We start from the raw sequence: 14,225 nt of genomic DNA, 5'->3' as shown, positions 1-14,225 counted from the left end.
ACCAATCATGAAGGTTTGTATTTTTGTCTTTAAGGACGTTAAAAGGGTTAATACTTTTCCTGAGAAAGCGAGGATGTGTCTCGCAATCCAGGATCAGGCACTGCTGTCCCCCCGGGCCATGGCTTCTCCACCTCTGCTCGTAAAAGGTCTACAAAGAAAACCTTGGAACATTTGCCAAAAAATGTCACATATCACTTCTATATCACACTCTAGTGTGGTGGAATCTTAATTCCACTTGGGAATGGTGCGATAAAGCAGAAATACCAGTATTGTATGTTTTCAAAAGTGTTATTTTCATATACTGACCTCAGTGAATTAAGCACTTTATGGACTATTTTCAGTTTTTTCTCATGTGCTTTGTAAGCACATTGATGTCATCCCTGTAATTGCGTGTTGTGTGTTGCAGAGCGGTGTTTCCATGGAGGCTTGACAATAATTGCTTTGGCTTTCAGTTATCTTTTGTAAAAATTCACCCAATATACAAAAGCAGCACATGCCACCCACGAGATTCTAAATATATAAATTATTTCAAGATATTTCATTTATAACCTGTTGCATAATTTAGGCTAATTTTTTCAAAAATTAAAAGTAGTGTATTATTCTACAGTCGTGGCCAAAAGTTTTGAGAATTACATAAATATTAGTTTTCAAAAAGTTTGCTGCTAAACTGCTTTTAGATCTTTGTTTCAGTTGTTTCTGTGATGTACTGGAATATAATTACAAGCACTTCATACGTTTCAAAGGCTTTTATCGACAATTACATGACATTTATGCAAAGAGTCAGTATTTGCAGTGTTGGCCCTTCTTTTTCAGGACCTCTGCAATTCGACTGGGCATGCTCTCAATCATGCTCTTCTTGACACCAGGCCATCTTCCAAAAGTCTTGGCCTCACTGTGTGTGCAGATGCGCTCACACCTGCCTGCTGCCATTCCTGAGCAAGCTCTGCACTGGTGGCACTCCGATCCCGCAGCTGAATCCTCTTTAGGAGACGATCCTGGCGCTTGCTGGACTTTCTTGGACGCCCTGAAGCCTTCTTTACAAGAATTGAACCTCTTTCCTTGAAGTTCTTGATGATCCTATAAATTGTTGATTTAGGTGCAATCTTAGTAGCCACAATATCCTTGCCTGTGAAGCCATTTTTATGCAACGCAATGATGGCTGCATGCATTTCTTTGCAGGTCACCATGGTTAACAATGGAAACAATGATTTCAAGCATCACCCTCCTTTTAACATGTCAAGTCTGCCATTCTAACCCAATCAGCCTGACATAATGATCTCCAGCCTTGTGCTCGTCAACATTCTCACCTGAGTTAACAAGACGATTACTGAAATGATCTCAGCAGGTCCTTTAATGACAACAATGAAATGCAGTGGAAAGGTTTTTTTGGGATTAAGTTAATTTTCATGGCAAAGAAGGACTATGCAATTCTTCTGATCACTCTTCATAACATTCTGGAGTATATGCAAATTGCTATTATAAAAACTTAAGCAGCAACTTTTCCAATTTCCAATATTTATGTGATTCTCAAAACTTTTGGCCACGACTGTATATGCATGAAATAGAGTGATTTGTTTCTTTTTCTTTATAATATTTATATTAAATCTGTATGCATTTATGTGTATTTTTAAAGTCAGTGTACCAGCAGAATGATTTTGAAACTGATATTTTATGGTAATTAAAAAAAAAAATTATGTCTCTTAAAGACATTTGACAAATAAATGACTATACATATTCTTACCTAAAGCCATCAGTGCAGCCCTTGACCTAACATAACAGCTGCCTTACCATGGAAAGATATATGTATTTGAATAAATATAGAATGATACTTTTGGAAGTCAATATGTTGTAATGCATATCAATTTATTTATTTTTTTAATGAGGCACAGCCTCTGACTAACTGATATCCTTTTGTATTTTCCATGTTTAGTAAATGAGTGAAAGCTGACATGGACTATTTGTAACTGACTTATTCTTTTCCTTGAGTCCCAATTACCATTCTAAACCATTCTGTTTCCCCATGCTCAAATCCAATGTAATTTTTGTGTCACGGCATAACCATCAGTAGCGGTATCTGATTATTTGGTATTTTGATCAAATAAATGCAGAGCATGAGACTTCAAAAAAGTATTACAAATCTTACAGACTTCAAAATAAGTTGAGAGAGAGTGAGAGTTTAGTCATGAAACTCTAGGTGGCTCAGGCTATTTTTTTTTCCCTCAGGCTGATAGGTCCTTAATGCCATATGCTTAATGCAATCTGCTAGCTCACATCATCACTACATGGCACAAGGTGATTGGTCTCTGTTGTATCTGCAGCAAATGAGCTTGCTGCTTAACTTTTAAATCGTTTGGTTCTGTTTGCTGTGAGCGAGTCTTGCTGCGTGCTAGGTTCTCTGAAATACACCAATCAGCATCTTAAGATAAGTCAATGGTCTTTCATTTTTCTGAATCACAGACTGGCCTGCATTCAGTTCCTAAATGAAGTATCCATACACGAAGTTGATATTTTAAAGCAGCTGTATGTAGTTTTGAGAATTTTTGCTCTTTCCTCCTGTGTGATGCATTTTATGGAGGACTGTTTCCTGAGCTTGCAGAGTAGCCTACAATGGGTCTGTGCTCAAAGGCTATTCTGTAAAGTGGGGCAGTTCCAACTTTTCAAGGACAGTCTGGTGCTTTTGACTCACAGCCTGTAAGTAAGTTTTTTTATATTTAAAGATTTTTCCACTGATTATTCAAACGCAAGCCGTGTAGAGTAGCGCTTGTTGTTTGTCATTTCTCCAATTTGCCCAGGGCGATACACAACGGCAAACGTAAAAACATAGTATAAGTCATTATAATCAGTGTAGCAAGTTCGTTGGAGGAAAGGAAGAGGACAAAGGGGTCGGCTGAACTTACTGACGTATGTTTACTCTTTCCGGTTTCGGTTTCCGGTTCGGGTCAGCAGTCCGTCTCTCTCTCGCTTGCTTCCATCTCTCCTGGCGTTTTATACTCTCTCCATGCCAATTACTGGAACAAGAAACAGGTGATGATCATTTTTTGCCCAAACCACTCACTTACCGCTCGTCTCCTGATTTTCTCTCCCGCTGCAGACTTCGCTAAACCACGCCCCCCCTGCCACATACCCCCACCGCCCGACTCAGGCCGGGGAGCCATCCGGCCTGCAAGCCCCCCCCCCCCCATTTCTGGAGAGGAAGTCGGCCACCGCCATCTGAACACCCGGCCTGTGGACCACCTTGAACTTAAAAGGCTGAAGAGCTAGATACCAACGAGTGATCCGCGCGTTGGTATCCTTCATGCGGTGGAGCCACTGCAGCGGAGCATGGTCCGAACAGAGGGTGAACTCCCGTCCCAGGAGATAATAGCGGAGGGTGAGGACACCCCTTCTGATGGCAAGGCACTCTTTCTCTATGGTGCTGTACTTAGCCTCTCTCTTCGAGAGCTTCCGGCTAATGTACAGCACCGGCCGTTCCTCCCCCTCTATCTCCTGGGACAGGACTGCCCCGAGCCCCCTGTCCGACGCGTCTGTCTGCAACAGAAAAGGGAGAGAAAAATCAGGAGAGTGTAACAACGGCCCGCCACACAGAGCAGCCTTGACCTGGGTAAAGGCCTGCTGACACGGCTCCGTCCACTGGACCATATCTGGCACCTCATTTTTAGTAAGGCCAGTCAAAGGGCTGGTGAGGTCCGAATAATTAGGAATAAACCGTCTATAATATCCCGCCAGCCCCAAGAACTGCCTTACCTCCTTTTTGGTCTTGGGACGTGGGCAGGTCGCAATAGCCGCTGTCTTATCAATTTGGGGACGCACCTGTCCATGCCCCAAGTGGAAGCCCAGATACCTTACTTCCACACGCCCAATCGCACACTTCTTTGGGTTGGCCGTGAGCCCCGCTCCCCTCAGCGACCTCAGAACAGCCCTCAGATGCTGCATATGCCGCTGCCAATCATTACTAAATATAATGATATCATCCAGGTAGGCAGCCGCATATGCTGCATGGGGCCGCAGAATCTTATCCATGAGGCGCTGAAAGGTAGCAGGTGCCCCGAACAAGCCAAACGGAAGGGTAACAAATTGGTGTAATCCAAACGGCGTTGTGAAAGCCATCTTTTCTCTGGATAATGGAGACAACGGGATCTGCCAATAGCCCTTTGTTAAGTCAAATGTCGAATAAAAACGAGCCGTGCCTAGCCGATCAAGCAACTCGTCAACCCGCGGCATTGGATACGCGTCGAATTTCGACACAGCATTCACCTTGCGATAATCCACACAGAACCGGACTGAACCGTCCGTTTTCGGAACTAAAACTATCAGGCTCGCCCAGTTACTGTTGGATTCTTTTATTACCCCCATGTCAAGCATAGCGCCTAATTCAGCCTGAACTACTTTTTTTTCTTGTGCTCAGGTTAGCGATACGGCTGGCTGCAAACTACCACGCCCGGCTCGGTCTCGATATGGTGCTGAATCAGGTTAATACGGCCCGGTAGGGGCGAGAAGACGTCGGCAAACTCTCCCTGTAATTTCGTTAAATCAGTGAGTTGGGACGGCGAGAGGTGATCTCCACCTGGAGCCAGGGCGAGAGAGAGAGGGGGAAGAGAGAGAAGGAGAGAGAGAGTTAGAGGGCAGGGGTTCGCTGACCCCTGGGCACGCCACCATGTGGTCCTCCGCCAGATGGATGGCGATGTGGGGCGGTGGCACTGGACCCACTCGGCCGTCTTCTTGGGCAGCCGACCGACGAACAGCTCGGGGACGAGGGAAGCGATGATGTCCGCAAGCGGCGTGGAGGACGGGCTTTGCATGGCGGCGGCGACGGTCCTGCTTCCTTCCCGGGTTTCGGCACCAGTGTAGCAAGTTCGTTGGAGGAAAGGAAGAGGACAAAGGGGTCGGCTGGACTGCTGACGTATTTATTTAACAAAATATAAATTAAACTTCACAAACACCAAATGGTGACTTCTATTCTGACACGTTGGCACAACACTTTCGGTTTACTCTTTCCGGTTTCGGTTTCCGGTTCGGGTCAGCAGTCCGTCTCTCTCTCGCTTGCTTCCGTCTCTCCTGGCGTTTTATACTCTCTCCACACCAATTACTGGAACAAGAAACAGGTGATGATAATTTTTGCCCAAACCACTCACTTACCACTCGTCTCCTGATTCTCTCTCCCTCTGCAGACTTCGCTAAACCACGCCCCCCCTGCCACAATCAGTAATTATGACCCCATTGTATGCAAAAAAATGCCTCGTATGTAATGAGTTTCATTGATTTTGTCTCCTCATGCAGGGAGACGGCATCACAGTATGTTAAGGGCCGTAACATTTCCATCACACACTTGAGGTATTAAGCCAATCACAACACACTGGATAACTGGCCAATCAGAGCACACCTCACATTTCAGAAAGTTGAGCTTTGTAAAATCAACGCGTTTCAGAAAGGCCAGGCACCGAGGAGCAACAATAATGTACATTATCTGGAAAATATTGTGTTTTTTTTTTTTTTACCTTAAACAGCACAAACATATTGCTCTACACCAAATACACAACATAATGTTCTTTTTAGCAACGTCATATGACCCCTTTAAAACAAGAAAAATAATCTTAATGCAAATGGAAATTGGATACAACCTTACCCCATTGGCAGGCAATTTGCAAAGAATAAAAGAATACTTTATGTAATTTTTCTTAAGTAGAAAATGCATCTTGACTTAAGAATCTGTAGATATATTTTGACTGGAAACAACAAGACAAAAATACTAAGAAAGAAATTAAGAAAAGCATTTTTTTTTGCAGTGCAGGTACATTCATTCATTGCATATTTTCATCATGCAGACACTTAAAGTTACAAAAGAAAGGCTTTGTTATTAAGAAATTAAGAACTTATTAAGAAATCCAACAGTTTGGATTAGAGACCATTTAATTATGTGAAAAGAGCAATAAAATATGTGGGAAAAGCTAATACACAGTGAAATATACACTTAATGTTGTTTAATATGTCAAATGCTTGTAAAGTCATATAGTCTATACTCATGAATTAAAGTTACGTATAGACTCGGAAGTATGCAGCCATCTTTTTTGCCGTGGCACTGTTGCCATGGTCAATAATAATTTCGGAGGTCCATTGATCATGGCTTTACATAGTTGTGGTGCACTTGCTAAACTCAGAGTTGATTGAACCAACTCAGTTCAGCTGTTATGAACCTAAAAACTCAGAGTTTCCCATCTCAGGGTAAGTCAAATCAGAGTTCAAGTTTCAACCTTCTCAAGTTTTGAACCTCCTTAAGGAAACAAGCCCCAAATATGATTTGTATCCATTTAAGCAGGGTCATGCAAGACCATGTAAAGAACGAGAATATACGTTTGACCTAGTAATTATGGCCAAATTGCTGCACTCATGCCTAGGACTGAATTTTAGATCCAGATGTTTGCTATGCTGTGACGTTCAAGTAAGAAGTGTCATGCATAGACAGTCGAGTGAGCATGTGTCATGCATTAAAACAATATAATTTATTTTATTTTACACAATGCTTCTGTGGGTTCTTAAAAAGTCTCAACCAAATTTAAGGCCTTCTTAAATGGTATAAGAAAGTCTTATGATTTCAAGAGGTCTTAAATTTGAGAAGATGAAAAAGACAAAAATTCTGTCTTCATTTACTCACCCTCAGTTGTATGAGTTTCTTTTTTCTGTTGAACACAAAATATATTTTGACAAATATGGGTAACCATGGGTAGTTGATGGTCCCCATTGACTTCCATAGTTTGGAAAAAAAATACTATGGAAGTCAATGAAGACCATCAACCTTTTTCTTTTTCTTTTTTTTTTATATGTAAAATTTTTGTGTTCAACAGAAGAAATGTACGTATATAGGGTTGAAACAACTTGGGTGAGTAAATGATGACAAGTTTCACACAAACTCTAGCGTATGCGTACAGTCGAATGTGAGCCTTTCAAAATATACTATATTTGATGTTCTGCGCAAATGCTGGCAGTCGACAAATGCACTATTGTGTTACATCAATGTCTAGTTTCTGCTCTATTTGTCCTCATAAGTTATGGCCAGTAACAAATATTTTGATCTCTTTTAAACCAAAGCTGAGCTATTTCATACCCTCTCGCTCACAAACACTTGTCAATGCGTCCATCTTTTGTTGTTGCAGTCTCCGCTATTTTGTTGTTGTTGTTCCATCTCTTTAGTTTGTTTTTTAATGTGAAACAACAGCACGGGAGAGTGTTGCAACCTTGTGGACCATCTGATTACTGCAAAAAATCATTAAATGCGCATGTGCGACCTGCACATACAAAGTATGCGAAATTGGTCTTTAATGAAAGTCAGGTGGTGTGCTGCTTTGTGTACTGCCATTACCAGGGAAACCGCTATATTTTTGCTGTTCTGAAAGCTCCACCTGCTGGCAGAAATCAATTTGCATTTGTAACAAACACAGTTGTAAATGTGAACCGGTCGATGGACAAGAATGTAATATTAATACATTATGAAAATCTAAAAAATGAAGACACTAAAAATATTTAATTAATATAATAATTTATTTATAGTAATTGTGTAAATTAATGTAGTTATTGATAGTTTTGCCTCTTTTCTTTTCTTAAATTTTTCTTAAGGCTGAAATGTGATTTATAATTTATATAAAAATTTTGTGAAAGGTGAAAACCTTTGTGAAAACCTGTTTCTAAACTTTAAATCATGCTTTTAAGTCATTTTACAGTTTAATATGTTACCATAGACATTGCCCTACACTGCTCATATGGTATTAATTTTATTTGTGCAGGTCTTAAAGTCTTAAACTTGTTTATAAAAATCCTGTAGATAGCCTGTTTATAAATGGGGCTCATTAAGCTCACCTTAGCTGGTTAAGCTCACTTAGCTGGTGACTGCTGGGGGTTTTTAGTTATCAGATTGCAACATTATATTTAATTTTTTAAAGGTGCAGTAGGACATCTTAAAAAATGCTATATTATACAGTACTATAATACCAAGGAAGGAAGGTCAGGTTGTTGTTGTTTGCCTGCCATTCTCGTTCTGCTGCACAGAGTACGTGAACGTGCTGATGACGTATCTTGTCTTCGCGAACAGGGTACGCAAATACATGTGCAAATACATATGTTGACAGGCAGGTAGGAAAGCCTATCGTAATGTTTGGACTGAACATTTTGATAGGACGAACATTTCTTGGTCCTACACCTTCCAAAGAATATATAAATACATATAAATATATTTAGACCACTTAACTTAATGACTGCTATCAGGATGTGAAGAGACTTTTAACCAGCATAACAAAAAATGTTTCTGAAGACATTCACCTATTGCACCTTTAATTACAGTGCACATTTCTAACTTGGTAAGTTTGAGCCACATCGGCTTAGACACACATAGATTGTTTAGGTCATTAGTTCAATAGCCTAAAGTTATGACATCATAAAAGGTATACATTGCTAACCCATTAGTTAAATAAAATCTGTCTTCGCCAGATATGTATAATTCAAGCCACTAGTTTTAAAGCTATCTGGTCAAGAGACTAGCAGTTGTCCTCTATTGTAAGCCAAAAACAAAGCAGGCCCAGGCAGACGTAGATAGTGAACTTGTGCTTCTCATGATTCTTCAGAGCAGCAGCAGTACACGTCTTGGTGGTAGATCTGATTTTAATATTTCTTAATGTAATTTATTTCTGTGACAGCAAAGCTAAATTTTCAGAAAGTGATTATTCCAGTCTAGTCCCATGATCCTTCAGAAATCATTTTAATTTGCTGATGTGGTGCTCAAATATTTCGTATCACAGTTAAAATTTGTGCTGCCTAACATATTTGTGAAAACTGTGATACTTTTTTCAGGATTTTTAATAAATAGAAAATTCTAAATAACAGCATTTCATTGTGTGTTTTAAGATAATTTATAAGTCTTTACATCCACATTTGATCAATTAAATGCATCCTTTCCAAAAAATAATTTTGAATTGTGTATTATTTATGGTTTATATATTATTTAAGATGAGAGACGGTATGTGTGTGAGTGGCGTATGTATTGCCTTGGAGGGTTTTGTCTTCTCATAGGTCAAGCTTCAGCGGAAAGGCAAATCATGTCCTCTAGACAGCTGCTTTAAATTTCTGTTGTCATATGAAAAGAGACTCCCTATTGCCCTTGAGTGGAATTTGATTGGCAAAGTGGCTGAGGGTGGAGAAAAGTTGAGAAACCTTCAAGGTACCCATGACCCCACATGACCCATCTAACACCACCGCAATATAGCATGCCTGGAGCGAGTAATACTATACAAACAGTTAATTGCCAGTCTGACGTGACACATAGCCTGTAGACTCCCAGTATCCAACAAACACTTACTTGAGACATCTTAGTTTTAGGTTTAGAGGTTGAATGGAGTAACAATTATGGATGTAAGGCAGCACCATAGTTTCCCTAGTTGATTAATCACAGTACATTAAGACAATTGTTTGCAGTTGAAGTTTTATGAAATACATGTAATGGTTAAATATGCAAAATGGTGTATTATGTACTAAATGCATAAATCTCCAATTCTGAAATCTCATTTTGGCATAACATTTGGCATAACAGGCATAACATTTGAAATGAATTAGGTGACTTATTTTAGCAATAAAATGGGCAAGTTTGGTGTATGTAAAGCCCGGGGCACACCAAGCCAACGGTTTGCTGTCGGGCAATGTCAGGTGGTTTTTGAGCTTCAGTCGGCTTTAGTTTTTTTCAGTGTGTTCTGCACCGTTGGCTCTAGTCGGACACCGTTAGCTGTTTTTTTGGCCGATTCTGCATGTTGACCATCGGCTATTATCTGTCCGGTGTTTCTAGTGCCATTCTTTTTGCCCTGACGCAGATGATGCGAGGCGACACCACAGTCAGCTTTCCTCAGCGCTAGTTCTTTAGCATCGATAGTGCTAAGTGTATAGAGGCCCTTAGGTCAGACTAGTGCCACTCCGTCTCAATGTCTCTAAACATTGCTTGTTTGTTCAGTAAACACGAGGCACCTGTTTGCGGAATTCGGGTTGCCAACTACACGAGTCCAGTGGCATTTATTATGCCTAATGACCCCAGGCACCTTTTCCTTTTCACTTTCTACTCTTTCCATCTGTCAGCCATACAGCTGTGTGTTAGCATGTACCGGGCAGGCGACACAGATAGGAATACTTTGTTTTTATTTATCTCGTCCTCATCCACCGACGCTTCTGCCTCAGCTGTCAGTGTTGTGTCTGGAGTGTGGTGTCAAACGTAGCGGGGAATGGGACACTTGGAAAAGACTCAACTTCGCTAGCCCTCTCAGCTATGCAGAATGTAGCGGGTAGAGAGGAGCACGCCCTGGATTCAGATCATTGAAAACAATAGCTATGACAAAAATGTCAAAACGCCATTGCTGAGTTGCAGGTTTGGCGTCATCACTGCAAAAGACCAGCCCCTGTAATTTTCTTTACAACCATGAATTATTTTCATTCATCTCTAAATGTTAAAAGATGATTTATGATTACATTCTATTGCTGTCTTATAATCTCTTGACAAAGATCGCAGATGGTCCCATGTTAGTTAGCAATCTATATGGATCTACACATGAAAGAAAAAAAAGGTGAAAATTAGAAATGTATTAACTACTCACCCTTATCGTTTCAAACTTGTATAACTATCTGTCTTCTGTGGACCACAAAGGTGACATTTTATTAATTTGTTTAATGAAAGTATGGAACTGGAACTGTGAAAGTCCAAAATACCAACTCTGTGGATAAAGCTTTTTCTGTGAATAAAGACTAAATGGGGTGAATATGAGGAAGTGACCATTTTAATTAGGCAGAGAACTAATCCTTTAACAGACCTTAAAAAATTTAAAAAGAGAAATTAAGACAAAAAAAAAAATTTATCTTGAAAATGCTTCGACCAGTTGGCCTCATTGCAAATCATTGAAATAACAGTAACACACACATTACCCTGCCAGCTAAGGGAAATAGATAGCCAAATTGCACATCAGTAACATGGTAAAGTGTCTTCTTATAAAGTGGCAACACTTTTGGTCATTTGTTTATTCACAACTCAACTGAAAAAAAATTACAAAAAAAAAGTATGTGACACTGAATTAAACATTCAGTTATGAGGTAGACTAAAATAGTATTTGCTCGTAAAACATACTTCAATACTGTGTTTTATTTACAACTTCACGGAAATAATGTAATCATAAACCATGAGGGGAAGACACATTCCATGAATAATGGCCACTTGCGCAACTTGTTATCTTAGCATGAAGAGGAAAAGAGGAAAGAAAAACAACACACCATGATATGATAAAGATCTTTGATCCAGAGAGGTATGTCACTGCATTTAGAAGGTGACAAATGAGCCTTTTCTTCTGTGACTTTTTTTCTTATGAAGATGCCCACATTTTGTTGTCCCCTTAAGTTCCCAAAAGCAATTTTTTCTTTGTTTAAAGCTTGATATTAAAAGAGAGAGTGTGTTTCTTTCAGCCCTAAAAGAAAAAGACAAAACCCCAATATGCTTAACTCATATTTTTTAAGGAATAAATCATAGATTTGTCTTTTTATGCATTGCTTATTGCACTTAAATTTCAAGCACCTTCCAAACTTACAAAGTGCAAAACTTAGTGATATTTGTTCTGTATCAAAACTGTTGGTAAGCCACGCAGCTACTGAGACTGCAGGGGCCAGCGTGAGTCCTACTGACAGGCGTTTAAGGGAGCACAGCTGTAAGAGAAAGAGCAGACGTTGTTCTGGGGCCCACTCTAAGCCCTGAAGGTGCATTTTAGTGCACACTCCGGTTCACATCTCGCTTGTGACTCCCAGCTATCTCAAACTTTATGCTCTCCGGTGTAACCGAAGCCCCAAAAATGCACCCCCAAAAAACCCCTACGTGCCTCGCTGGTTTGAGCGTTTAGGATACCACAGCTAACGAGCGTCTGCAATGCAAATGCATTCCGCTGCAAACATTTTTTGCTGAATTTCTGTGTGGTAAATATAGTGTAAGAATTGTAGAATTGAAAAAAAAAGAAAGATTTAATTACCTCTTGTTTTGTCATGCAATGCACTTGCATGCTTGGTTGCGTTTTTTTATTTTATTTGTTTTGTTTGTTTGTTTTTATCCTACCTGAAGTCAGCATGCAGCATATTTAAATTTCATGTGTGTTTTTGTTTGCCAACAGGGGGCAATGCATGCCTTTATCCAATGCAATGTAATGTAATGCAATCCAGTGCAATGTATTGTGGCAAGTTTGTAGTCACTGAAAAACAAGCAGACAGTTGGGTAAATTACACTTAAAAATAACAATTAAAAATAGTAGGTTTTTAATTTCTTTGTTAAATTCAGTTAGATTTTTTGGGGAGGGCATAAAGTAAAATAAATGCCATGGTGAATGGGCTGTTCTAATATCATAATATGCAAAAACTAATTTAAAGAATTATATTGTACACAAAAGGAAAATCTCAGAAAATGGTCAGTTTTTGAACCAATAATTTAACACATCGATATAAGGAGGTACATTTCTAATAAATACATTAAGTTTGTAGTTCTTTAGGTAGTTCCACCCTTATTCTGCCTTATGACACCTGCTTACACCTTTCTAAGCTGTCTTAAGAAGCACATTATTCTGTCATGTTGTGTGTTTACTTTGGAACCGTGCTAACCATGCACTTCAGTAGAAATGTTTTCCTCCACCAGCCTTTCGTGTTTCATAGTCTGAGTATGCTCAATTAAAAAAATAGAAATAAATCCTCATAAACTCATAAATATTGCACATAAAACATGAGCCAGCCAAAGCTCAGGTATTTACATTCAGGCTGCGTATTGGTGACCTGAGCTAGAGCAATGGCCATCCTCTCACCCCTCAGCCCCTGTGGCCCTTAAGCCTCAAACCCCTCTTGACAAGTGGGAGAGTTTATGAGCCGGGTTAAGATGTCAGTGGGTGCATGAGTTCAAGGAACGCTAACGCCCAAAGTGCACGCAACCATATCCCACACCCCAGCTCCATCTTCCCTCCACCCCACCGTACCCTGGAGCTTTTCTCTTATTGACCTCTTAAAGCAGAGCATTGTGATTTGGATCTCTGTTATCGAGAATCACATCACATTTTATGTTATCTCCTTTCTTCCCTTTCTGTTTTGAGTGCTTGCTCACTCTCTTGTACTGCTACTGTTTCTTTACTGCTGTGTCCCCAACAACCTCTTGTAACTCTTGCAAATATGTCCTCCTTGAAATGGTTAGCATGCCACTCGCAGATGTCCGTGTGGTGGGAGATGAATTCGAGTGAGTAGATGAGAGCGACAGCTGGGGGGTTACAATTTCACCAGATGTCCACTAGGTGTTAACCCTTGGTCAGACATGAGCCACTCTGGACCCTCCTCCTCTTTGCGCTCTGGATGTATTTGGGATAAACGGTAAATATTTTTTCTGCGCAGAATGACATGGGGAGGAATGGATACGGGGAGAAGGGAGACGAATTCTCTCGGGCGAGACTTGCATGGCTTTACACATTGCAGACTGTAATGATGGACAGTAGTCTCATAATAACCCGTGTGGTGCTGTGACACTGTGGGTGCCTCTGCGAATTTCCACATTACTGACGCAATGATATATCAATCAAAAAACTATAGCGGTGCATGATTCTTAAGACTTTATGCACTTTTAGAACTTTTTATTTCACAACTGCAATTTTATTTCTCATAATTGCAACTTTTTAACTTCCAATACAACTTTAGCATATTTAGCAATCACTACTTTATCATAAGTGTCTTTACACTTCACAATATAACTATCTCAGTTTCTTCTTTTTAAACCCCTAATTTGGCTTTGTATCCCTTATTAATTAGATTTTAAACATTTGAATTTAAAACAAAGGGTTATTTATGTGTGATTTCATTCATTGTATTCACTTTTTGCAGGTTGTTTATTTTTTTATATACAACCCGAATTCCGGAAAAGTTGGGACGTTTTTTAAATTTTAATAAAATGAAAACTAAAAGACTTTCAAATCACATGAGCCAATATTTTATTCACAATAGAACATAGATAACATAGCAAATGTTTAAACTGAGAAAGTTTACACTTTTATCCACTTAATTAGCTCATTTAAAATTTAATGCCTGCTACAGGTCTCAAAAAAGTTGGCACGGGGGCAACAAATGGCTAAAAAAGCAAGCAGTTTTGAAAAGATTCAGCTGGGAGAACATCTAGTGATTAATTAAGTTAATTAATATCAGGTCTGTAA

This window comes from Carassius carassius, chromosome 10, assembly GCF_963082965.1.
Source record: "Carassius carassius chromosome 10, fCarCar2.1, whole genome shotgun sequence".
NCBI classification, from domain to species: domain Eukaryota; kingdom Metazoa; phylum Chordata; class Actinopteri; order Cypriniformes; family Cyprinidae; genus Carassius; species Carassius carassius.
Note: the sequence above shows the minus strand (reverse complement) of the source record.